The sequence below is a fragment of the Cyanistes caeruleus genome, chromosome 6 (genome assembly GCF_971803275.1).
Source record: "Cyanistes caeruleus chromosome 6, bCyaCae1.hap1.1, whole genome shotgun sequence".
In the NCBI taxonomy this organism is placed as follows: domain Eukaryota; kingdom Metazoa; phylum Chordata; class Aves; order Passeriformes; family Paridae; genus Cyanistes; species Cyanistes caeruleus.
The window spans coordinates 48439713-48466604 of record NC_141706.1 but is presented as its reverse complement, the minus strand read 5'-3'; the positions used below and the strand labels follow the sequence as shown (position 1 = coordinate 48466604).

The 26892-nt window shown below is 39.0% G+C and overlaps 1 long non-coding RNA gene across 6 annotated transcripts; it reads left to right on the top strand.

Annotated features, from left to right (window-relative positions):
• The first annotated feature begins 231 nt into the window (after positions 1-231).
• Positions 232-23775, top strand: LOC111929933 (uncharacterized). 6 transcript variants are annotated; one of them, XR_015288176.1, is made up of 9 exons: positions 265-414; positions 3177-3290; positions 6379-6526; positions 16360-17198; positions 18886-18988; positions 19340-19426; positions 21063-21126; positions 21203-21331; positions 22501-23775. It is a non-coding gene; the product is annotated as an uncharacterized LOC111929933 (long non-coding RNA). The 6 variants fall into 6 exon arrangements; XR_015288177.1 differs by lacking the exons at positions 3177-3290; positions 6379-6526 and adding an exon at positions 11236-11353; XR_015288174.1 differs by lacking the exon at positions 6379-6526.
• The last annotated feature ends 3117 nt before the right edge of the window (positions 23776-26892 follow it).

Here is a 26892-nt window from a genome sequence, read left to right as displayed (position 1 = left end):
ATTTTCACAGCAAAATGTCAACCACAGTATTAGCAAAGTTGAGAATGGAGGACACTAGGACATATTTGCAAATGAGACCCCTAGAATTCTAGTCTGTTAAGCACTCTATGAGGGCAGAAATAGTATGCTCAGTTCTTTTAGCACTCAGTTTTTTCTTATTTAATAGTAACAACCTTATTTGAGAGGGAACTCTCCCATGTTCCTTAATTTACCAAATAATTACTAATTGCTAAACTAAACCTGAGGCAGGTGTAAATTTACTCTGTCCCAACACAGCAGGCACAAAAGGACTCTGATTCCTATACTAGAGCTTCCAGCTGAGACCTTGGCTGAGGAGTTGCCTCTGCATAGACATACAAGAACAGGCTTTAGGTTTTAGTATTTTTTTACATAAAGGTCTGGATACAGTGCAAGGTATGTGCTCTTGAAAAATATTTGACCTATACTTTAGGGAGAGGGGTTGGCAGTGAATATCTTTTGGGCCTATGGTTTCTTTCAAATCTGAAAGGCTATATTGCTTGATTATCACATCAATTCCAGAAAATATGGTGGCCAGGACAAAGAAATTTAAAGAGGGTAGGAGCTTTTACTTTTTTCCATATCCATTGCCCCCTAGCCTATTTCTACTGCATTCTGTCGAGAACATTTTTTTTTTTTAGCTCAAATATGTTGGTACTTTCAGTGCTGATGATCTGTTCTGCCCTGTGAGGGAGCTAAAATAACAGTCTTTAAAACAGCATTTGGCATTCAAGCAAATATCCCACAACAAAGATGATAGTCACTTATCATCCCTTGCTTCAGACTGATTGTCTTCAAAAGTATTCAGCTTAAATCTGTGATGGTCATGGCCTGGGGTGTATCACAGTTTTCCTGGCTTTGTCCTCAGGGTTATTGCAACAGTTGTGCTGTGAAGAAACAATGGGGTAGTGGGAAAGGGCTCTTTAATCTGGGGTATGACTTCTTTGCAACTGGTATTTATACTTGGATATTTTGTATGAGAAGACTTGGTAATGTGGCTACAGTTAAATGGGTGCTTTACCTCCTAAAAAGTGGAGTACATTCAGAGGTAGTTGTTAGGGAGTTCCTAAAGGACTTCAAAAATCTGGGTGACTTGCTTTGCATTAGCTAACATTTCGAATCTGTGCACAGGAAAACCTGAGCACAGAATCGATCACTAGGTATTTTGTTAAGGTTAGACAATGAATTAGTTGTAGTGATTAATTACATCTCACCTCTTAATTCTGGAGCAATTAGAGAGTCATACTGTTTTACAAAGTAATTCCCATGCCTTTCCTTTATTCCTCCACGCTATTTTCCCATAGACCTCCTTGAAAGCTCAAGGGTGGACATGCTGTTCTCTAGCCTTTAGTCAAGATTTGCAAAGAGTCAGCTGTGCATTTAATTTCTGTCCTTGTTCTGAGACAGTTAGTAGTTGTTTAGCCTGGAGAGCCAAATAGCTCTGGGGCAAAGCAATCGGTCTCCATGCATGGTTTATAACTAATGCTACTGTAATACAGAAGAAACATGAAGCACTGAATGTTTATTTCCAATACTATGGCACTGTGGAAGTTTGACGAGCTTGCACTCAAGCAAGTAGGATATGTTTGAGATATGTCAGCTTCTTAATCTGAAGAGCCTACATGATAAATATGAAATAGTAGGCTAGAACCTGCAAAGACATCTCCCGTCTTCCCCTTATGACAGAAAGTTCTTTCACACTTGCAGAGAAGCAAATTTCTATAATATCATATTTCTGTCATAGAGAGAGGTTTTTTTTTCCTCCCTCTGTTGTCAACAAAAAAAAAGGGATAACAGATCTAAGGGTAAAAACACTTTCAGATTTGTGTGTTCAAATTGAAATTCTGCTTTTTCTTCAGCTGGCTAAACTCTGTGATTTGCTCTTTGGAGTTCCTCAGCATCAGTTTATTAATGTATGTTTTCATGCAGGGAGAAAGGGCAGGAAATGCACAGCTGAAATTACAGTTGTTTGACCTAGTTTGTGAAGTCCTAGGCAGTGAGTTTGTCAGCCTCTCAAGTCCATCTCTGTGAGAGGAGTCACCTTAAAGAGAGGTGTTAGTTGTTCATGTTGTGTTTGATTTATGAGAGAAGATTCTAAATCTGGTTTAATTTTGGGATGCTGAAATAGAAAGATGTTAACAGTCTGAAACAATTGTGTGACATGAATACAAAGAAGAGAGGGGTCAGGGGAGAGGAAATATTTAGGAAGGTAGGCAGGATAAATATAAGCAAAGGAAAACTGAGATGGAACATTGTAAGAAAAATCCTGAAATTAAAATGTGTTCAGCTGAGTTGCAAGTACATTTTCATAATCCTAGCTCTTTAGGACAGCCAATATTAGAAAAGAAATACACAGAAACCTACCTATATATCTATAGGCTCTATCTGTAGACCAAAGAATCTACCTACATACATTTTAAAGCACTTCTCACTGCACTGCCAGAAAGGGACTGGGGGGCAACCTGCTGAGCCAGGGAGGTGGTCTACATGGCCTGTGTACTCATTCTGAACAAAAACTCAGGAACCCAGGTCTCTTGCTTTATCAGATCACTGTGAGCACTTTGCCATCCAAATAGGTGGGATTTCCTGGCAACACAGCCCTATAAAACTTTTCTAAACTGTCCTAAAACTTTTTCTACTCAATGTTTCCACATAATCTTACAGCTATCTGAACTTAAACTAGATTTTCAGATCCCCAAAGCTAGCTGAACCTGAAGGAAAGTGGCATCACCACTTCTTCCTCTGTCATGTAGAAAGCACTCATAGGTCATCATATTGCAAAGTTGAACATACCACTTGGTTTTCCTCTGTAAACCTGATGTATGTATTAAACCTGATTTTTTTGTGTTTTTTTACTTTGTATTTTTTACAATGAGGGTTTGACTTTGCTGCATTGTATCTAGTGTGGGCAACAGAGTTAAAGTTAGCTCCAGTACTGGTGGGCTTATTTTCTTTTAATTATTATCTCAGTTGCCTATGAAATAGTGGCTTTAAGCACCAAGGAGAAAGTAAATATGGGTCCTTTCCAGCTTTGGAGGGTCAACAGATTTGATAGGCTTGAGTAATTTTATTTTGTTAAATTTTATTAAAGCTAACAGGCAGAATTCAGGCATTACCAAGGTTTTGTGTAATACTTCTATTCCCTTACACACTGCCAGTTGCTAACGGCACATGGACCTAATCTGAGGCAGCCCAGCTTCTGGAGTCTGCAGGCTGAATTAGTTGAAAAGGACTTAAGACACATTGCCCAAATATGAGGCTTTTTTTAGATGGTAAGTCATTCTTGCAGTTTAAGGCTAGAAATGGATTCAGACAAACATCCCTGAACTGGAGAAGAAATATGGACACAAATTTTGAAACTAATATTTTTCTCTACTGGAAAAGAACCCCCTAATTTTCTATTTATCCTGTTCCTCCTTGCCCTAACAAAGCAGTATTTTTCTGATCATGTGAATTTTATTTACTGACTACCAAGTAATTGCATGGTGAGTAATTGGATGGCTCTGCAGGACTGGAAATGGAATTAAAATGGAGTGCTATACCTGTAGGTAAGTATTCCAGCCCCGTGCTGTCCCAGCAGTGAGGGCAGGTTGCTCCCAGAGTGGTGGGATTCAGCCCAGTGGAGTCAAGTGTGCTTTGCTAGGAGCCTCTTAGTCCTGTTGGCAGCCTTGGGGAAGGAGCAGGACAGAATGGTTCTGAGGAAGAATGTCTCCTACTAGCTACCCATTGTCTGGATGGACTGTATCTATGGCTATCTCTGAGAACATAGAAGTACTTGTAGTAATCAAAATCTCAGTTTGTTCATGCTGAGTACCTGCCGAGCTCTGTTATCTTTCACTGACACTAGATGAAAATTAAATATTTGATTTAGCTGCAGGACCTTAAGTAACTGCCTGAATCACTGCTGAAAAAGTAAATAAGATTTTAAAAGAAAAATTGGTAGCACAGAAACTGCCAGAAGGAAGCAGTACTCAGCACCACTTCAGCTGAAAGAGGGAAACAGTTCCTGCCATTTCTTAGCAGTGGATCTTTTCTTTCTGACCCAGCAGCAGTTGATTAGTTACCCTGAGCTGTTGTAATCTGCACCAGGTCCCACTAAAACCCCTGGGTTTTTGGTTAAGGAATGATGAAAAATAACAGCCCAGCTGTTATGATATGGAAATCTAAAAGGGCAAAGCTTGTAAAAAGAAGCCCAGCACAGATAGAGAGCTTTTAATAATATAAATAGAATTTTTTCTCCTTTTCTTTTATTTTTCTGTTTTTTAAACCCCATGGATCTTTTCTCTCCTATAGTTTTTTGCAAGTCTTCTTCCCGTTGTTGCTGGGAGATTTAAAACAAACAGTCAAACAACCAAGAGTGTTTAATGAACTCTGAATTGCCTTGCTATTAACTGAGAGAATTTCTAGGTTTCCCACTTCCCCAACTGGCCTAAAATCACAAAAAATAACATCATTTTGTTATAATCCTGTTTCACAACTGCTTAATTCTACTCTAGACTGGATTTTTCTTTCTTAGCTCTCATTTTTCCCCTATTACACATGTATCTACTCTTCCTCTGTCACAAACAAGCTTGCTCACACACCCCCACACATCCATGCTCACATACACCAGGAGTGGTTTACAGCTCAGTTTGAAAGATGTTTCTTAACAACAACAACAACAACAAAAAGCTTTCATTGTTTCTGATGTGGAGCACAACTAACAAAACAAAGGAAACCAGAGTGGGCAGTAAAACTCTTGGGGTGTGCAAGCTCAGTTGTGGGAAATGTGGTGTTAATTTTTCTTATTTTAAAATCCACTAATGCCTCTCACAGAACTCAAAAGAACATTTTGTTTACTTAAAAAGTAAAAAAAAATAATCTGATGACTTCGTTATATGGGATTTATTTGGATTCTTTCTTTTTCTTTACTAGGAAAGTTTGTAGGAAAACAGGATATTTGTCTCTGAAGAGGTTGTCTGCTACTTATTTCCTGCATAAACTTCCTGTTCTTGCTACTTCAGAAACTACTGTCTAATCCACTTGTGTCCCAGTTTAACTCTGTCACTGTGCACCTGGTCCCCAGACCATGGACTTCCAAAATTAATTCATTCATTCTGCTCTTAATTTCTTTAGCATCCACTGGCTATGTCATGTGACAAGATTTTCTTCACTCTTTCTTTCCTTGAATAACCATTTTGTTCACTTCTCCCTCAAATTTCCCTGTTTCCTCATATGCCATTCTTCATAGTGCTTAAATTTCAACCGTCTGTTGAAGCCTGTGGAAAGAAGGCCTTTGCTTTCGTGGATGTTTCAGCACTGTCTCACTGCACACAGAAAACACCCACAGCCTTGAAAACATCCCTGGAAATTTGATTTCCTGGGGTTTTTGACTTTGTATCCATTCCTTTCATCCTCTAATTAGTACACTTGTTATGAGCTTACTTTAGTTTAGCTAGTCTCCGTGGAGTGTGGGAGTGTGGTAATACCGTGCCAAAACTCTTTTTTCATTTTATTATTTATTTCTTTTTAATGTGATAAAATGCCACTTTCTTCCATCAGGGCAGATTACACAGTCAGCTGTGTATTAAAAGGTCAATGTACAAAAACCTTATAAAAGTATCGACCAGTCTGGAAGCTAGTTGTTATTTTTGTAATGCCCTGGTGACACAATGATTAAACTGATTAAGCCATAAATGATGAGGACATCAACTTCTGTCAGTTCAGCTCCTGGAATAGCCCTCCAGCCCCCAGTCTCCCAGTGTTCTGGATAAATGTGCTTTGAGTTCGTTGTAAAACGCCAGGTCAATGGACTGCCGAGTACTCAAACAAAGCAGAATGTCCTGGCCACGTGTAAGGCCAGCACTCCTGCTTGTGCTGCCACAGGTGAAATCAAGGCGAGGAAATGTGAGCAGTTGGCAGACCTACAGCAGATGCCATCTCAGTTTGTCTGTGATGGTGAGCTGTTCCTCTCCACTGGTGACATGCTTTCCACTTCTGCCTGGCTATTTGCCTGGCCGCTCATCATTATTTATTGTGCAGATTGTCTTAGGTCTGATATAATTTGCTCTGGAAAAAGTTTATAATTCTTTGTAGAGCATAATCACAGGGCAACAGCTTCAAAGTATGTAAATGTATGCAACACTAGCTACTCTGGCTACTCTGATGGCTCCAACAAATGAACCTAAACATTGCGAGCATTTGAAGAGTGCGACAAGTGTGGATGGTAGTGGTGGCAGTGACTTGCTTATTACGCATGTCACACCAGGAACTCTGCACACCAGCTTTCTGCTATCTCAGTGGTGTGCCAGGACTTGGGGCCAAAACTTAATCCTAGCTGTTTAAAGACCTGATTACCTGGGAAATGTTCCTTTTTTGTAGTGTCACATACCCAGAGCTGGTGACGAGGGAGCTGAAGTGGGAGTGCGTCAAGACGACGTTTGTGGCAGCACACTCTGTAGCACAGCCTGCGTTGGCTCACTTGCTAGGCAACCTCTGAATGCTGCCTTTCTCAAGTGTTTGGGAGGAGGTGAGCTGATCTCCTTTTGAGTATGGCTAGAACAGAGCAGCTCTGATTCTGAATCGTTATTCTGCCGCTGATTAATTAACAATGGGAACAGTTTATTCATTAACTGAACTTGTCTCTTTTCTCTGCTTTAATTTGGAAGAAGCAATTAAGTACTAGGGTTGATGAACCAGAGTGTAAATACACAAAGAGCTAGTCCCAAGGCTCTGTGCCTTTCTTTATATAAGGAGGATGTTAACACCTGTTTACCTGTAAGGTAAACTTCCTGCAGCTCTCCTGTTAGAGCTTTTGGGGATGAGGCTATGGAGAGTGAGCAGTGTGGGTGCAGTGTTGGCACCCATACACAACAGAAGCTGGGCTTGGGCCAAGATCAGTTTGCAGATGCAGCTGGTGCATCAGGCCCTGCATGGATTTAGCAGTTGCTGTGCATCTGTAGAACTAGTAATGGTACACAACAACCTTGCATGGAAGGAATTTCATTCGCATTTTTCAAATATTTATAAAAGCCCTCTTTGTAAATGCAGCTACTTGTACTTGCTGCAGTAGCAGAGAGGATATTTTGCTATGTATGTCAGGATCACTAGATGCATCACTGACATATGTCTGCCTTCTGGATGGAAGGCAACAGCCTTTGTCACCATTTCCTGTGAACTTTATGGCCTTCTGGTCTCTTGCCCCTCTCCAGTTCCTAGCACTCAGAAGGGATGAGAAAAACACTACCAGATGAATGAGCAACTGGTGTAATCCTGCTGAGACAGGATACCACTTTCAAGTTGCATGTGATTGAAATTTGTGATGATTTCCACCCTTCTGGGGATCTGCTGGCCAGCTATAGGCAAAAAATGGTTCTGGGTCTGAGATATCTTGGCAGCTGGAGGGATAAACTCTTGAGCGGTCATTAACTGATGCAGACAGACAGAAGCAAAGGGAAAGCAACTCAAGGGGAGTGAGATATGTGCTTTTCTTTGAATTTATTCCTTAGCTGCTGTTTCTTATAATGGTCCACTGATTCTGTAGTTAATTTTGTATAGAGATTTTGTAGCTTCTTTGTAAGCTTGAATCTCATTTTTTCAGGAGCGAGTTCAAACATTTAGTCTTGGTCTTGAACTCTCATCTGACAGATTAGGCACCTGCATTATAATTATGACCAGACATTTTCTATTCCCAAGGACTTCTCTTGTCTCTTTCTCATTGATGCCTGGAAGAGTTTAGTAATAGCCAAGGGAGTTAACAACTGAGTTACTTACTACTTCAGACCTTGGTGAGATGAGCTTGTGAAACTACAGACTTGTTTCACTGTTACATATTAACGGTTCAGAGTGTGGTAGCACCTAGAAGACAATACAAGAATTCAAACTAGGCCTCCACCTGGAAAATGCCCTCCTTCTATGCTGGACAAATGTGTGATGAAAGAGAAGAAGTAAGGAAGAAAGAGATCGAGGTACAGAGGGACACAGCAGCAAAGATGCTGAATAGTCATGTCTTCCAGTCTCCTCCATAAGCCTTTATCTCTTCAGCCCTATTAGAGAGCATCTTGTTGGCAATAAAATTAGAAATGGAGGCTAAAGGCTGGGCATACAATGGGAGAAAGTGGCAGCTTGAAACCTCAAGACACTTCTCTTGTGCCCTTTGAAGAGGGACTGTCACAGGACTGATGTCAGAAGAATGGATATGGATTTGTCTGAGAGAACCTGTGCAAAAGGGTAGCAGATGAAGGATCTGAATCTCAGTGACTGTGTCTGACACAGATCAAAGAAAAATGGATTCTTTAATTAGAGGAGGCTTTCAATTACACAAATTGCTGATGCAATGGGTGGTCAAAAGCCTGTATGGAATAGGTCCTTCAGATAGCTGAGCATGCTTTCAAGACAAGATATTAAGGATATGATTCAAAACTGTCTTGTAAAGATGTACTACTGTCATCTTGCCATGTGACAGATGAAGTTTGTTAATGGGCAAGGAGTGCATTGACTCTGGTCTCTCTAAGGCCCTTACTACAAATTATTCTGACTTGTGACAGCCACAAGCTGAAGTAATAAAATAAACCTGACCCTGCATGCATCCTATGAACATCTCTCTTCCGCCAGACTACCAGACAACATACTTTCAGATGTCTCTCCTAGGGCAATTGATTATTGATAAGCTTTTTCTTTTTTTTTTTTTTTTAAATCTGGTGACATACCACTTGCATAGGTAAGATGTTTCTCTTGGATCTCCTCTTCCCATCCTCTTTGTTGTTTATGCAGCATACAGCAGCAGTAGTGCTGCATGTTCCCTCCTACCCTGGAAATCCACTATGTGGAATAAGCAGAGGGAACGAGCAAAGGGAAACTCGAGGTGTAACTGGGTAGTTGGACTTAAGGAAAATAAAGAATAAATGTTTGTAAAAGAGCAAGCATGTTAATGATCAGCTGGAGTTGAGAAAATATCAAGCTCAACAGTCATCAGGTGTGACAAACTCCCCTTTAAGAAGGGAATTCAAGGCTTACTTTGTTAGGATCAATTCCAGACCAGGATTTAGGCATCATGACTTTCAGTAAAGGTATTCCTTCCCTCCTCACCAGTTCAAAACCTTGGTTACAGCACATGAATGTACAGGGCTGACTTTGGATCATTACGTAATGAATTTAGGTGTCTAAGAATAGCAGTCACACTGAATGGAAGGGATGAGAGAAAGTCTGATCCAGCCAACTGGCAAGGGGATGAGACCTCTCACTATATTGCCTGGATTTAGAGAGTAATCTCAGAGGTGGCATTTTGGAATGGAGATTCAGCTTCTGAAACTGCTTCTGGCAGATAAATGCCTGGCCTGTATGCTTCAGGTAAAAACTGCTATTTTTTCACAAAACTTGTTTGAAGGAGGAGCCTTCAACAATCCTTGTTTCATACCTAGATTATTCATTCAGAAAGTGTTAAAGATGAGAATAGACCTTTTGCCTGCAATCATGCCATAAATAACTCTCATATGGGACAACTTTCTGCATTTCTTGAGCCTTGGTCAGTGTGCACAGATTCATTGGAAGGCAAGTAGAAATACAGTATAGTTGAATAGTACAATTCTTACACCTTGAAATTGTTCATAATTTTCAATTATTTACTTGTTCCTTTCATTTTGAAGGCAAGAACTGTAAATTCATACAACTTCATGAAAAAATAAGAGAAGCTATCAGATGCTAGTTAACAAGTTCAGATCACTTCCTCAATGACAGGGTTGTACTTGGAGTGTTAGAGTGAAGAATAAAAGTGCTGGTTTTTCAACTAGTATAGCAGTAATGGGACCCCACTTATGTCTCTAGTGGCATAAAATGAGACAGGTTAAGGAACACATAATGTAAGACATAAAATGGCATAACTATGTCAGTTCTTCTGAGCAGGCAATATGACAAAGGATGATTCAACAGGAGAGCAATAGACTGGCATGCAGCTTGGTTGCCACAATCAAATAGACTGAAAACCACCACACCCTCAAGAGGCATAATTTTGCTCTATCTTTTTCTGTGCCCATGAGCATGGTCTGCAAAAGCATGTTAGATTTTTTTACCATGTACTTTCCTCTCTTTACGTTTACCTTAGGGATGACACAGACACTTGATCATTATGATTTCCAATGACTCATGCTCAGCAACACAAAGCCAAATTGATTACCAATCCGTCCTCCAGGAAATACTGGTGGGTATCCTCAGGAATCTAGGTTAGGTTCAGGTAAACATCTCTCACACTGGTTCTTCTGATGGCTAGAGCAATTCGGTTCTTCCTGCTTTCTGTTTCTAACAACAGAAGTCTTGTTCTCAGTTAAATAAAAAAAGAATATATTTGGTAGGTAAAAAAATCCAAACAACAAACCCCCAACAAAACCTTCAAACAGAAAATATAATGATATACCAGAAGAACCATATATGCATTAAAATTGGTTCTCACTTTTCCAGAAGGCATCCGAAGCTCATTAAAAGAGGCTTTATTTTAGTGTGGTTGTGGTTTTCATTTTCCCTCTTCTTAAAACTGCTTCTGTCACAGACAAATCACTTTCTTTGGCATTTTCAAGCACATATTTCCTAGCAGTCATGCTAATACCATCACAGGAGGGAAGCATTTAACTATTTAACTATTGCTGTTTCACCTCTATCTCAGCAGTGGCAATTCTGACTTGCAATTGCCATTGAATACAATTTTTCTGCAGGGAAATGTAGCCAAAATAAAGCCCTCGCCTTAAATAATGAAACCAATGAACTTACACAAGGACTGATTTCTGCATTATGCAAAATCTGTTATTTTGCATGGTTGAATTGGTGGAATACAAAGATATCTCCAAGTCAAGTAATTGTGATATACCCAGGATGCAGCACACATGCTTGAGATTTTTGTTGCAGGCTATGATAAGGATCAGATCAGGGGCAAAATTATTTAGTAATGGTATGTTTGCACCAAAGTGGTTGATTTTACCTGGAATCTGCCTCTATTGTCTGAGTGCCAATCTGTGATGGCCTTATCTGCAGTATTCACTATGTACTAGCCTTATTCAAAAAGTTTTAAAGTCAGTGCAAGGGTTCTCTCTGCTTTTAACAGCTTTGTGTAAGGCTCTGATTTGGACATGTATGGGAAGCCTCAATTATGGCCTTCATCTCCCTGCTTTGAAAAATGTGGTCTTGGCCATCCAGCATGAAGAAGGCTTCCTTGTTCTAAAAGCTGGATTTTTATTGTTGTATCTCTTACAGGCAATGTCACTCAGCAGAGTCCTTCAATTTAGCAAGGTGCTTCAGATACAGTCTTAATTTTAAGTCACCTTACGAACCTGTGTAAATCAGGGAGGATTGTTTTGGTGCTTAAAACCAGGTAGGTTCTCACTCAAGTCCTTAAAATGCAGAATCAGAATAGCCATACCCACACCTAGCAATCCTCAGTGATACTACATTATTAACTACTACTGTAGTACTGTGGAATGAGGATGGGACCCTTTGTCCCTGAGGCATTCTGTTGAAGGATCTGAAACAAAGCACTTACATGGCAGAGAAATACAAGAAAGAGATGGTCTTGGAGGGAATACCTGACAGGAATGGTGTTGAGTTAGTCACTGGAATAAATAAGCCCACTGGTTGAGAAGAAGTGATTAAAGAGGACCAGCAGCCCCAGAACTAAATACTAGACCAGAAGCCTCTGCCTGGGTGATTGCTATAGATGCAGAAAGCTAATAGGAGGCTGGAGCTAAATTCTCTCCTTCTCTTACAGCATTTCTGACCAGTTGTCTGTGATGGCTTCAACCTTAACACTTTCTTCATGGGTCTCCTGATCTGCAAAGGTGTAGCAGCATTCTAAATAGTGTAGACCTGGTGACTTGACCTTGATGTGCATTTGAGCCACACTAGGGTGAAATTTTCTAGGACACTGAAGCTGGCCTGATATTTCAAGGTGAGCTTGGTACTTTGTTGGCTTTATTCTTAGCTAATTTAGAAAGCTGAGTTAGCCCACGAGATAAACAAGCATTGGAAGGGGCACACAGGAAAGTGCAGAAGTAGTCCACATCTGTGGCAGAGGGGTGGACTTTCTCCCTCCAGAGAGAATTGGACAAATGCAAACACTTCATGCAAGGGCAACATTTTTCGTACTTATTGGCCCAGTAGTACCACCTGTATTTTCAGATCTCAGTGATCTACCTTGGTTCATTCCATGCTTCCCTTTAGGATAGTGCTGCAGGACTAAGAACTGAGGGTTATGGTGCAGATGAGGGAAGGTGATATCTGCAGCACTTGTGATGGAACCTGAATAGATGCCGACTAACAAGAAATTCCCCATTTACTCTGTCTTCTTATAGACTACCTTGTCAAGTCACCACCTTCATGAGACCCTCTTTTCATCTCTTTACAGGAAAAGATTAGTCATCTGCCTTCTAAAAGTATTGCAAAGCTAAATTATTTATTTTCTAGAAAAAATAGTTGGTTTCAGCTTCAGACCTATCAAACATTCTCATGGTTCTTGTTTGTACACTTATTTTTTCAAAATGTATGGGAGATGAGAAGACTGAAGGTTAGTGGTCCAACACAAATTTTAGTGGTTATTACTGTAGCAAATAGCTGGATTAGGTAAGCCTCTGAACAAGAGCTTTTTCTTCTCAGCACTTTTTTTTTTCCCCACAGAAGAATGTGAGCCACTCTTTATTAGGTGTAAATTGTGTATTACTATATCAAGAGACTGATGTTATTTACATGGGATCATGGCTTGGCTCGCTCAAGCTTTGCTGCACTGCTTTGTGACTGCAATGAGGCAGTCACAATTCTCTTGCAACCCTCTTCCTCATGTCTCCCAGGCCATGGTGTTTGTGTTTCCTGATTTTAAAGCACAGTGTCTTAATTATGGTCAGAAAAAAAACACAAGGGAAGGGAATGTTCTGATCTGTCTTTTAACTGCAGTTCTTACTGGTATTTATTTCAAAGTAATTATAGGAATGGAAATTGCTATGAAAAAGTGGCCTTTTCCTACTAACAATCTCAGACACTTGTGTGTATTTGAGACAAATCTGCAGACCTTTGTTGACACAAGTTTTATTGCAAGCCATATTTATTTTCCAGCCACTACTGTGGAATAGCCTTGCAGCAAGGGCTGTCTTCAAGGAGAGGAGAAGGGTAAAGAACCAGAGGGACTTGCAGTGCTAGTCACTTTTTCCTCTTACTCTCTTATCACAGACAGCTTTTGCTGCTGAAACTGTGAGCCTCTCCTGCCCCCTCGTGCAGACATGTGAGCACTGCCAGCAAGTCTCTTGGAAAAGTTTGCTCAGAGAAATGGTAAAGTAAAATAACATACAAAAGAGCTTCGAGATAAAGGAGTTGTGCTGAACAGTGTTTTAGAAAGGGTAGCCATATGAAGACAGTTGTCTAGTCCTGCACTGGAGTATCTTCCAAGCCATTAACAAAGAGAAGTTGCTTCTTGAAGACTTGGTTTTCCAGTCTGTGGAACACATAACCTTATGAAGGAAGGTCTGGTGAAAGTCTGTTTATGTGTCACGTTCAGATTTGACAATAACTGTGTCCAAAATTTTAATCTGGAGAGAGGTATCTTCAGGAATTCAGCATGGATGCATTAGTTAAGCCTTTCTACTCTACTGCTTCTCTCTGCAGGACAGGTCTCCCATGTGTATTAAGCCTTTACTGGCATGTTGCTGGGCCCTGCTGCCACCTGGTGCTTCTTACACCCTCATTTTGTACCCAGATGTCTCAGGCTAGACATCTGTTCCTCTGGCCTGTGTCACTCAGTGCACTGAGTTCTAAAATATTTTTGGGTGCCCTTAACTGAAAAGAAATTATCAAGATAAATATCAAACAGTTTGTCAGAAATGGCATGGTGACCAAAGGGTGAGAGGCACAGCAATACCTAAGCTTTGCATTCAGATTTCAATGCACAGTATACCTTCACCAATACTGGACTTTATTAGAAAACTGGACTTTATTTAGAAGACGATTTGTTTTATTTTTCTCAGTGCTAACTTAGACAAAATTTTACTAATGTTAATGGGAGTTCAGCTGAGCAGAATACAACTGGAATCAGGACTGTGGTATTTGGTTGTTTTGGTTTTTTTTTCCCCTAACACAGTCAGGGTCAGAGTGGATTGATCTGTGTTCCAAAAACATCTTAGAAGAAGATATTGAGTTACAGCAGCAGTTTCCTCACCTTATTTTTGAGGACCAAATTAGGTTATATAACTAAAGTTAAGCAAACACATGCTGACATTGTCTGTGGTATTAGGCACCCTATTTTGGGTGCAGCTTAACTATTTTAGGGAAAAGAGCAATTGATAATAGAGGACTGATTAAGAGCAGAGAAGATGAGTAGAATGATCAGGAATACAAGTCCTTTAATTCTTTTTCTAGGTTCCCATCCTGTAGGGTTTGGATCTTTTTCATTATCTTTCTCTGCATAAATGAAATTCTAACATCTCCCCCTTTCAACTCACAACAAAAACCCCAAACCAAAACCAAAAGCCAAAACAAAAACATAAAAAAAAAGGAGAAAACCCACAACAAAAAACCCACCAAACAACACAGAGAGGAAATTCCTTCTGTGATTTCTGCAAACAGACTCTTAAGAGCAGATTTATAAGGTCTCCTAGTCTCTAAACTGGCTTTGCTTACTGGAAAACATTCTTGCAAGCAGCAGGGCACCATCATGTTGTACAAGAAAGTGGGGCACTTGAATAAACAAAGTCACAGAAGAAAAATCCACTCACAGTTATTAAATATGAGGATACAACCTCTGTGTGAAGAATTCCCTAAACTATGGATTGCTGAAGCCCATGTCTTTCTCAAGGGAAGTATAACAATAATCTTCCTATGCTACTTCCCTTCCAAACAAGTGATAGCCACTGCCAAAAACCAGTTAATCAGGTAACTGATCTTCAGTCTGGTCCTACCATTCTATTCATAAGGAGTCTCTTAATCTGAAACCCAGTGAGAGCAAATAAGTTGTGATTTATAAAGAAAAAAAATAAGTAGAGAGTAATTCACACATTCTTCCCACTACCCAATAGATCTGGCTACAAATGTAGAAGTAACTATGAAAACAGAGAATTGAAAGCCACAAAGAGCCATAAATGGATTCATCAGATCCAAATTTTAAATAATTCAGCTTAGAAAGATTAAGTGGTGCTGGTGTTGTTATTGCAACTTTTTAAGGCCTCAATTAATTCTAGAGAAAGAGAGCCAATGCACCTTTAAAACTTTCTGCTTAATCAAGTATAGCGAATGCTCATTTAATGATTGTCTTTTTGTACCAACAAGAAGTAACAACGCTTTTAGCAAAAGAAATGGAATGAGAGAGAAATTGCCTAATCAGCCCTACTCATGCAGTGCTTTGTGAGAGAGATTATTGAATTTTCAGTCTCTGCAGAATTTTAATAAAGCTCTGTCTTGCTGGAAAATCCAGCCCTTTGTCAATAAAGTTCAATAACTCGACCACCCATGTAATAAGATGTACTGCCTGCAATCTTTCACTTGCCAAAGTCAGAGCCCTGCTGGAGTCTCCCTGAAAGTTGGAAGTACTCATTTGTGTTGTGTATTTTCCTACAGTCTGCATGCAGTGGAATTTGTATTCACTGTAGTGAAGGTGTTTATAGTGAGGTAGAGAAAAAATTTAAATTTGTCTCAATGCGCTGGTTGCTATCCTAATAGGAATATCGTCCTGTGGAAAGGTAATACAATGAACCTGTCTTTAGGACCATATCTGTCACAGCAAAACTCTTCATTAAGTTACAAAATAAGCAACAAAGTACTGAGGAAGACAGAACTATAAGAAAGGGAGTGAAAGATGTTTCAGTAATGTCTGAGCTGAGGTGAAAAATTAATGGGGAGAGAAAAAATCAGAAGGTCACTAAACAGGAGAATACCTTTGCAGCACTGCTGTTGTTTGGTATCAGAAGAAAAGGGAGACCACTAATCTGCCAAACTAGACAGAGCAAATTTCAAGGTATATTCACAAAACTCTCCAATAACCAAAAACCAAAACAAATCAAAACAAACCCCAAACAAACAACAATAAAAACACCACAAAAAAAATCAAAGAAAGAAATGAAGTTAATTTGTCTAGATGGGTATGTAGTGACAATTATGTATACACCAAATTTTAAGTTCAAAAATAATCAGAAATTGCAGGGATGTGAGCAGGCTTTTTTCTATGGAATAGCTGGCCACACTGAGGACCTATGTGTTGCTAGTTTCAAACAGAAGTTCTGTATTTCTGGATTTACAGAACCTTTTGTTGAAGAAAATTTCATTGTGGCACTAACTTATTGCAGTGAGAAATTGTTTTTATATTAACTATGCATTTTTATATTAACTACTTTTTTTTTTTTTCAGTGGAAAAACTTTTGCTGAAGCAACTTCTATACCAATTGCTCTCTAACTCTGTACTCTATTCCATGATGAGCAAGAAAGGAATTAAAATTTCTGAAGAATAATTTGTTTAAAGGAAAATCGATAGATAGCAGTGGGGAGTTTGGATTTGATAAAACCAGGAGAAGACTCAGTCTCCTCTGATGAGAGGACACAAAGTTATTGAAGATAATGTTAATAAAACTAGTGGGGTAATACAAAGAATAGCACAGAAGCAGATCAGCCACAGTAGAAGAAAACTTAGAATCAACTCTGCCACCAAGGTTGTGATGGAAGTGAAGAAACCTGTCAAATATATGGAAAGCAGCAGGAAGTGTGAATATTTTCTTGTCCCAGCTGCCCATAAATGTCTTTCAGACAAAGATTTACATGAACTGAATCTAATACCACAAAGTTAGATGGATAAAATAGACAGGGAAGTAATTAGAGATACCCAAAGAATGAAGAATCGGCAGCCAAAGAATAATAATGCAATGGATGATGTTTGCTTTATAGAGACAGCAGAAGATCAGAAAGGTTTAATGCAGATTCTTATAAGCTATGGAAATCTGTCAATTAAAATAGTGTGAGTAGCTGGAAATGTTGCAGAGTGCTTTGGAGAAGAATGTTTGTTTTCTTCCTAATAAAAGAACCTTGTGGAAAGATGCCAAAAATGCATTAAAAGTTTCTCAGTGACTGCTCTGGCTGAAAAAGGACTAAGGACTGGTGACCCTAGTTTTGGATAACTTTTAAGCTGAGTAGGTGTCTGGAGTTCTTGCTACTCTGACCAAAATACTCATCGAGTCATCCAGATTAAAGGAGATGTGAGTAATAAAGCACTTATTTTCCAAAACTGCTCACAGGTAGCATTATGATCCTCTGGGAATTTTATGACACTCACTGGTAGAAACGGGAAGAAATGAGATAGGAAACAGGTGAATATCTTAATATGAAATATTAAAAAACAGTGCTAAAGCTGTGGGGATTTTAGTCAATGGAAGAATTAACATGGAAATAGAAGAAAGCAGACAGAGGGAGGCAAAGAGAATGGGTAGAAGTAAGGGAAAGAGGAAATTATTCTGGAAGGAAATGGAGATGATGGCACTGCTGAAGAGCAATTTAATAGAATGGAGCTGTCCATCATATTGAAAACTAATATAAGTAGAAAGACAGATTATTAAATACTTGCAGAAGAATTGTTTTCATGTCCAGTCAGGGCTAATCCCAGAGCAGGATAAGAATATGAATTGAATTTTTAAAAGAAAGAGACTTCTTTCCTGAGTACTTGCTGGTAAATAGGTTGGAATTGGAGTAGCAGATAATGTATTGGAGAAAGTAAATTTATAAATAAGGTATTGAAGAGAGTAGGCTTTTGAGCCCTCAGGAACTGACTGTTAAAGTCAGTGTTAAAAGTTAAAGTGTGAACAAAGCATCTGTTTTGGAGGATGTGTGTACCAGGAAAGATATAGCTGCCTGAAAAGAGAAAAAGAGAGAAAACACCAGCGGAAGAAACACATGAAAGTTAATGTTTGATGCATATGATGTGTCCTAATAGCAGTGAAGAGAGAAAAAAAGATTGCCAGCAAGACTAGGAATCAGAGAGGGTGTGGCAAACAATGAACTTGCATGTACCAGCGTTTGTTTGCTGGAGTCAGATAATTGCCAGAGCATTTGTGGTTTATGTCTTAGAACAAATGTCTGGGAAGAGTCCAGACTTTGTCTTACTGAGTGTACAAAACCAACTGAGATTAACTGATGAACACAAGGTAAGAACCTTTTCCTCTGTACTTGCCAAGTAAACTCTCCAAAGGTGGGTGTAGGTCAGCCAAACCTTTTAAGAGTCATTTATTTTCCACCTCATAAGTTATTTAGATAAGGTAAAATGTGCCATTGAATGATACATCCTAGGTCAATCATGAGACATGTTGCTTTATGCAGGGGTTACTGGGTACAGTTCTGGCCATTATGTCAAAGGGAGTCTGAGAAGTCTAAATGTCCATTTTAGTTTTACACTTCATTAACACAAAGTATTACATTTCATCTTCTTCATATGGAGACAGCATTCTTTATAGAATAGTGTGTTCTCTGTGTTCAGAGTGAGTAGTATTTTATTACAGGAGAGGATTCTTACTGCATCCCTTTCTACCAGTATGGATCCATAATTAAAAATACTAGATTAAGCAGGTGCATGATTAAACTCTAGGTGGGACAAAGCGATGGCACCTCAGCAAAATGATTTAGTGGAGGACGTGTGTTGGTTCCCAGACTTCCCTGAAGACACACCTTATTCATTCCTGAGTGCACATCCTGTAGGCAATTCCGAGCCATAGGAGTAGCAGTAAAGGGACAGCAAGTGGAAGCCAGGAACATGTGAAATGCACGGGTTTCTGTGAAACAGCAATTCCTGCAAACACTTCCAAGACTACAGTTCAGTTGCAGTCTTGCAGATGACACCTATGTAGGTCATAGTGGCTAATTATATATCTGAGAGCTATTTTCTTTCCTGGAAAGGTGCGAATAACTGTGGTTACCTCTCTGAGTTGAAATAGCATGAGATGACAAGATTTAATTACACTAAATACAATTTTAACCTTGTTAAGAGCCTACATGAAAGGTAAGAAATATGGGTTTTATCCCTATGTTTGGTACAGCATTTCGTTCATTATGAGCAATTTTAAAATTTATTCTTGCTGACTAGTATTGTGTTTAAGTGTTTTGCATGAAGTGGGTTAAATATATGTTCTTTCTTCTCCTGTATGTCATTTTATGTTCGTAAAATGTGGCTTAAGTCCTTAATATAAGATACTAGACAAGCACAAAGTTTAGTAATACAGTAAAAAATTGTTTTAATGAATATGCAAAAGTCAGTCCTGCTTTGAAAATAAGCATATGTGATAAAATATAGCTGACTAAAACTGTAAAAATATATGATAATGAAACTGATCCAAAACTGCATCTGTTTCAGATATAATATACATTGGGACAGTGTAGCAAGTGTATTTCCATCAAAGAAGCATCAAGACTCAAGAATATCCTTGACCTTTATGAACAGGTATTTTTATAACTAGAAAATACTGATAATCATGTTACTCTTCTTAGTTGTTGCCATTTTAAATTTCATTCGATACCATGATTCATTATATACCATGTACTTTACATTTTTGTGTAAATAATACTGAGTGATACTGCTCTTATGATATCCGCACGGTCTCCCTAAAAGGAGACATTTTGACATACTAGCTGCTCTGCATGCAGGAAAAAAGCTGAAGTCAGGGTCAGGGAGGCTGAAAAGAAAGCTCCTTATTCTTGAAGTTGGTAGGAGTGGTTTCAAACACCAGCTAAATGCTTGGATTATGTAATAACTGCTTGCATACATAATCACAGGTATTTCATGCCTTTAATTTCTTTTGGTTCTGTGGGTATCAGCGATTTCAGAGGATACTAAGTGATGTATGTGGGCTCCAGTATGCTGATAAAAGTCCAAATTGCAAACCTTTTTCCTTCTTTCATTCTGAATGCCTGTCCCCACCTTCACCACTTTATGTAAGGATCTTCACTTTCAAGACACAAAATAAAAGAGTGCTTAAAAAGTTGGATGCTGTAACAATGACAAAAATCCTACTTGTGAATCCACTCCTGTAAACTTTACTCTCGCTTCTCTTTTGTATTAAGCATATCCATATCTCCAGTGTTGTTGAATGTCTGCCTCTGTGTTTACCCTTGAAGGAAGTGTAGGAGCGTAGGTTGCCTTGCAAAAGCGGATGGCAGGGAACTCGGGGTAAAATTCTGTTATCTTTTTTTTCTCTATTATATCCCAACTTTTCTTGATTAATCCTGTGCTAAAGCTAGAGGAGGATCTTTTATTTGCTTGGCCTGACTTCCTCATCCTAAAAGGCACTTTGATTTGCATGGAAGGAATGGCATTGGAAAGATTACACAGAAAGGGGCTTATATGAAGGAAAGCTGATTGAGAAAGCTTATTTTTAAAAGTCTGGTCCTTTTAGTTTTGTATTAGACATTAAATTAGTTCTTTACCCTTTATACTTCTGTGCTCATGGTATGAAATAAAAAGTTAAAAAGAAGCATTTTTAATCTACCATAAATTCTCAGACACATTTTCCCCAAGAATGTGCAGCCTTAAAGCTGAGGATAGATCCAAGGAAGGGTTAAATGTCCTGTTGAGAGCTGGGGAAAGGTTAGCAAACCTGACCTCATTCCTGCTTCCCTCCTGGGTGTAAGAGCGAAGGACAGCAAGGGGTGGAGTCCATAGAGCAGTTGTTCTCAACTGGATTGTTGTGGCTTTAGAAGGGAGGTCTTGGTGGGTGGGTCCTGAACCACCCCCAAGGGAGCAACATATATTAGTAGAAGTAGATAGACCAAATTTTTATAAAAAGCAATGATAGACACTAATGGTAAAATGAGATAAATCACCCTCAGCTGGAAGCACCAAAGGTCATTTGTGATTTAGTACTCAGAGCAGCTTTGGAAAGGCAATCTTATCCTCTTCATTAATCATTAAATTCCTGTATTGAATAGCTTCTTTGTCTGCAAAAATTGCAAAATGCAGAAATTTTTGTTTTCCCTCCTTGATATTTAATTTTGTATTTTTCATGTGTAACACCCAAAGGCATAGCTTGTCCTTTTACTAATTCTTTCTCCAAAATCTCTTATTTCTGATGCTGTTGTAGAATGACACTTTTGCCCTCTCCAACTTCTCATTGTATAAATGGCAAAGAGTAAAGAAGAAAAAAGGTGAGAAAAGGAATAGGAAGCATTTTGTGTCCCAGCTTTGCACAGCACTGAAGCTCAGATCTTGTCTTGTGTCTAGCACCAAGTCTTGTTTTGCTGCTAATGAAAAGCCTTCTGCCATAGAAGACATATTTGCTGCCTCAGTGGGCCGGTGGCCTTCCTCTAAATCCATTGTTGAAGGATCCTCTTCCAGACTGCTCCTAGCTGGGTAAAGTATATTTTACTCTATGAGTAATGTAGGTAACATATATATTTACACATTGATATGTTTTCTGTCCCTCTGGGAAAATGTGAAACTCATAATTATCCCACTAACGTGAATTTCTGCTTAACACTTGAAACAATAATAAAAGAAAACAGTTTATTCTAGTGAAATGTAAAGAAAAGAAATTAGCTACCAGATGTGAAAAATGAAGAGGGGATATGAATTTTACAATTACCCAAGACTTAAGCAGAGCTTTAGGTTTTCTCTGTTAAGTTCATTTGGTAGAGATAAATAGCTAAGTTTCACAACTTGTGAGAATAGTGGTCAATTTCTTTCCAAAACTTAACTTTTATCTAGAGCTCCACATTTCCTTAGATAACCCTTTTGTCAGTGATGATAAGTATACTTTCAAAGACTTCTGGAGACTTTTAACTTTGATGAGCAGTTCAATCAACATACTCAGTTATGACATGACTTCTAATAGATCAGAGCTTTTTTTTCACATACAATTGGGATGTGTCTCTTCCTATAAACAGGTTAGAGAGAATAAGCATTTCTGAATTGTCACAACAATTTCATCTAAGTTTGTAAGCTGTTATAGCCTACAATTTGAGAACAATTTAATTATGTGAACATTGCAACGGTAATAAGGAAGACAGCTTATTGCTAGCTCACAGCAGAGATTATACATGATAGGTAATGAGACAAAGCTGGCAGACAGCAGTAAACTTGGTCCTGGCAATTCCCCAGTTTGAACCTGCTGTTTTTGGAGAAGCATGGGCATGTAACTGTTTTCATGGCTCTATGGGTGCTTGTAGATGGAAACCATTTTGGGAGCTGCCAAATGGTGCCATGAAGTCCATGGATGTAGAGAATGTTTTGTGCCTCTTTGGGGCAAGGGCCAATGGACATAAGCCCTCAAACCAGTATTTTTGTAGAGGAATGTTTCACCTGGCCTTTATATTTGTACATAAAGTCTCAAAGAAGTGACTCACTGTTAAACAATGAATCAGAAGAAGCACAAACAGGAGGCAACTGAATTATATGGGATTTCACAGTGTAACCACATTTGGGTCATCGTGTGTCTTTTTGGCTTTTTTCTCATGTTGCTTATGTAAGGCCTTTCACTATTGTGAGAAATAAATGGCTCAATAATCCTACCCTCCTCCAAGTGGGCAGGATTATTTTTTTTTCCACAGCCCCTGCCCTCTCTCCACCAACAATATGTGAATAAGGGTATTGCTGGGAAGATGAAGAAATACTGATCTCAGACAGCGTGTTGCCCTCTGGTTTGATCCATTATGCACATCTCTGCTATTCAGGATTATAAAGAGACCAACTTTATTTTATGTAAAAAGTGATTGATGCAGCAGATGTGTTGCAAGACTCAATGGTGAGCCTTTTATTTGCACTCCTCTGACCAGCTGCTGGCTCTGTAACCCAGTGTGGACTGTCAGGACACAGATATTTAAATGTGTATCTCATAGCTGTATTTTCAGTGGTCGTGTCTCAAAGTAGCCCTTTTGACTCAGGTGCAATGAAAGAAGACTTTCTATTTGCAATGTCATAGTCTTGTTTAGAATTCATCTGAGGGCTGTGCCTGTCACAGCTTCATTGCTAAATGAGAGAATTCACCTTTCTCATATTTTCACAGTGTCCATTGTCTATATTTTTCCTTATGTTTTGTTGATTTGCAAATTAGGCATGTTTTAAGTCAGCAGTGAAATTCAATGTGCCCTGGGGATCACCATCTAAGGGTAATTTTAGGCCCTGGCACCCTGACTTAGCAGACACAGGTGGATACAGCTGCTGTGCACACAAATGTTAAGCCTCTTGAGAAACAGCATGCAAAGCCAAGCAAGAAGGCAATGCAACATATTATTCCTGCAAATGCCTGAACTCAACAGAACAGCAGTTGTGAAAGTGTGCAGTGTACTGATTGAGTCTGCTTAAATGTGTGTAATTGCACCCATTGTTCATTCAGTCAAAATTATGAAAACTGGTCCATTTTTTTTCTTCTTCCCTCCCTTTCTCTGCTTTTGTAATATGTGACTTTTTCTGTACCTTCCTCTTTGTGTCCTCTTTACAAATGGCCTTTGCCAAATGAAAATGCCGCCTGGCATTAATGGTTAATACTCTGAAATAACATTGCAGGCTGTAATAACATTCCATGAGAAGTAAGTTGTTATTTTTGAAAATGTGTGTTCTGTACAACAGTAGGTTATATGTCAAAGTTCTTTGCCTCCTTGAATGTGGAAGTCTGTATCTGTGTTATCTCCATAATGCTGAAGCAACAACATGTTGCCACTGTTCATCAAATTTTCAATGTATTTTGAATATTTTGTTGGGTTTTTTTTACATTTAAAAATGTTTCTTCCTCCTGTTTATGTGAAACAAAAGTGTCCAAAACTGTAAAAAGATTGAATATATGTTGCTGTTGTTGAGGAGGAGTTTGTTTTTGTCTTCTACACTGTTTCTAGGTTTTAAATTCCTCTCAATGTTCTCTTATGAGTTACATTATCTCTCAGGTTTAAAGATTAATCATTAAGGCTTCTTTAGATAGCTTTCTGGTCAGACAGAACCCCCAACAGAAACCACTAGCTGTATTATTGAAATCTTCTTGCCTCAGAAAGTTCATCTGCATAACAACTGTATCAAAAAATTTATTAGCCTGAATTGTGCCATATTTTACAAAATATGCCAGACAATGGAAATACTATCCAAACTGAGCTTTTGTAAGTACAGTTGGTATGAACTATGTCTCTGGGAACCTTTTCTCACTAAGCCAGTTTGTCAGCCATTCTTCCTAAGTTTTGTGTTGTTCACAGTGTTACTTGCTGGGATAGGAGTTTGTGAACACTCCCAAACCTTCCAGATGGGACTACAGTCCCTCTCTTTTCTGTTTCATATCTATCAGGGCTGATGCAAGACCCAAGTGAAACAGGTAACAGGACTGGGGAACTAGTGTAGACCCATTGCCTCCTTTTTCTATGTCAGAGCTCTGTAAAGCAAGATTTACTGCTGCTGATGCCACTAGGGAATGGCTGTCATCTGTGGCATAGCAGGTATGAGTGCTTGTGAGGAGTTCAGTCCCTCCAGGGAGCCCAAATTACTCTTCCTGATAATTTCATTACTTGGCAGGAGCAGCAAGTGTGCTCTTTCAAGAGTGAAGCTGAGCCTCAGAGGCCTTTTTCTCTTGCTTGCCAAGCAGTGGTTGCCCAGGCCTGTCCCGTCACCGTGAGACCACTGAGCTCAGCGTCAGTCATGCTGCCTGACACCATGACACGATCACCACAATATTCTGCACTTCCAAAAATGACTCACTTTTTGACTGCAGGCAAGTCACATTCTCAGTGCCTCAGTTTCTCTGTGAAACTCCCCTTTTGGAGGAGGTGGTGAAGGCTGGATAATATTTGATTAATGCTTCCAGAGACGGGGCTAATTATAATCTCCATTCACCCCTTCTTTCCTGTGACAGTACCATGAAATATAATCAGTAACAATCAATCACCTAGAACTAAATAAAAAAGCCTTAAAAGGTAAAATGGAACTATTGTAGATGCTAGAGGCTAAAAACTTTAAGAGGGCAGAAGTGAGATAGTTTGGATAATTATTTTTTGATGATGCTAGTAGCACAATTATTCAGTACATGCAAATGGAAAATATAAACTAATATAAATATATATGTATAAATATATAAATTATAAACTTAATATAGGTATAAACTTAAAAATGTAAACTCTAAATTTTACCTAGGGTAATTCCTAGGAAAAGCAAGTCAGGGAGTAGGTCTGTAAATGTCTATCTTCAGTCCTAAGAAGATGACAGTATGAAAAGGATGATGCAAGAAGGACACCCTTACTCTCAGAATCAGGGCTGCTTCTGGTGGTGCACATGTGGACACTGCTAGTCAGGGTTGGATGCCCTGTATTTTTTAATTCAGGATGAATCTTTCCTCTGAATGATGATTTATTTTTTGTTTTGGTAAAAACCATCTAAACACATACAATTAAGTCACAATTTAAGATCCCACAAAAGGAATCTCTATTGCTTTGAACCTCTCTTACTATGTATCCACATGACCATATGTGAATGCAAACACTGTCCCTTGAAATTAATTTTGTGTCAATAGCGTGTGAATGGGAACTCAGCAGATATTTGCTTATACAATGAGGTGGGTGACAAGAAAATACTTATGACTTGATGGAAAGAATATAAAAAACGTTTGTCAACTACTCAGTAAGGTGAGTGCTGGATATATTTAACAATTTGCTTTGATGGTGCTGTGCATTTTCTAATTTATTGGATGCCTGCTTCCTTCATAAAGTAAATTATGTATCATTAATCTTGCTTGGAAGCTAGTACCTTCAAGATAATTTAGTGATTATTTTCTTAGATAATCTACCAGTTAGGAAAGTATGATGTGATCAATATAGAGAACTAATCTAGCTATCAATGATTTATGTGTGTACATGTACAATATATGCCACACTACACTTGACCTCTCCTCTCAAAGGCATTCACATTTGTTTTGAGGAGTGAAATATTTTATTTCACATCTTTTGGCACTCAATGTTGTTAGAAGCTAAGATTTATAATGGCAAAGGGAGTACATTGATTGATTCCTACACTCATCTACCTAAACATTTCTAAAATGTGGGAAATTAGCACTGATTCTTTAATAACCTCTATGAAGCCAAGGCCATGAATCAGTGTGCACTGCAAGGTCTGGGCCATAATCAGTGTTGGGAGGACAGATTGAGTCTTGATTCAAGAATGCAATTAAGCATGTGCTTAACTTTGGGCACATTTTATGCCTATGGTAATCGGCTACCACAAAACCCATATCCCTTTATAGCACAGCACTGGAGCCCTGAGAGGCCAGTCCAGAGCCCATCCTACTCACCTGGAAATCACAGGAGCTTGCTATAGGAATGGCTGAAGTAGGCGAGCTGAGCAGGGACAGCTGGTGCCCGTTTGCCCGCTAGAGAACTGTGCCCATGTGCACTGCCGCAGTACACGGATGCACTGGAGCTTTCCCTGAGCCTGCTAGGGGTGGTGGGATGCTCCAGTGTGACTGCCTAGTGAACTTGTTCTCAAAAGGAGCCTGGAGGCCACTGTTGGAAACACTACAGGGCCAGATATTATGGTCTAAGGATGCAGCAAAGATGAAACTAAGTGTTTTCCTGGAGGTATAGTCTATTGAGTCAGACCCTGTTCAGCAGATGCTCAGCTATCTTCAAGGGCAAGAAATAGTCTTTCCTTCCAGCTTGGTTGCATTTCTAACCTGATATTCCTGTTACAGTAATAAAAAAATGGAGAAAGGATTTATTTGCTTTTGGTAGAAAATGTAGCTTAATGAGAAAGTAAAATGGTTTGAAGAAAGTATGGTTCTGTGTGTCTTCTCCCAGCTGCAAGGTTTTGAAAAAAAAATGGGTAAATAAATATATCTTTGATGAAGTCCATTTTCACTGCCTTCTGTGAATTTGCTGATTCAAATTGGAGCTGGAAATATAATTACTACTACTTTCCAGTGGCAGCTATTTCTATAGTGGTTCTAAACC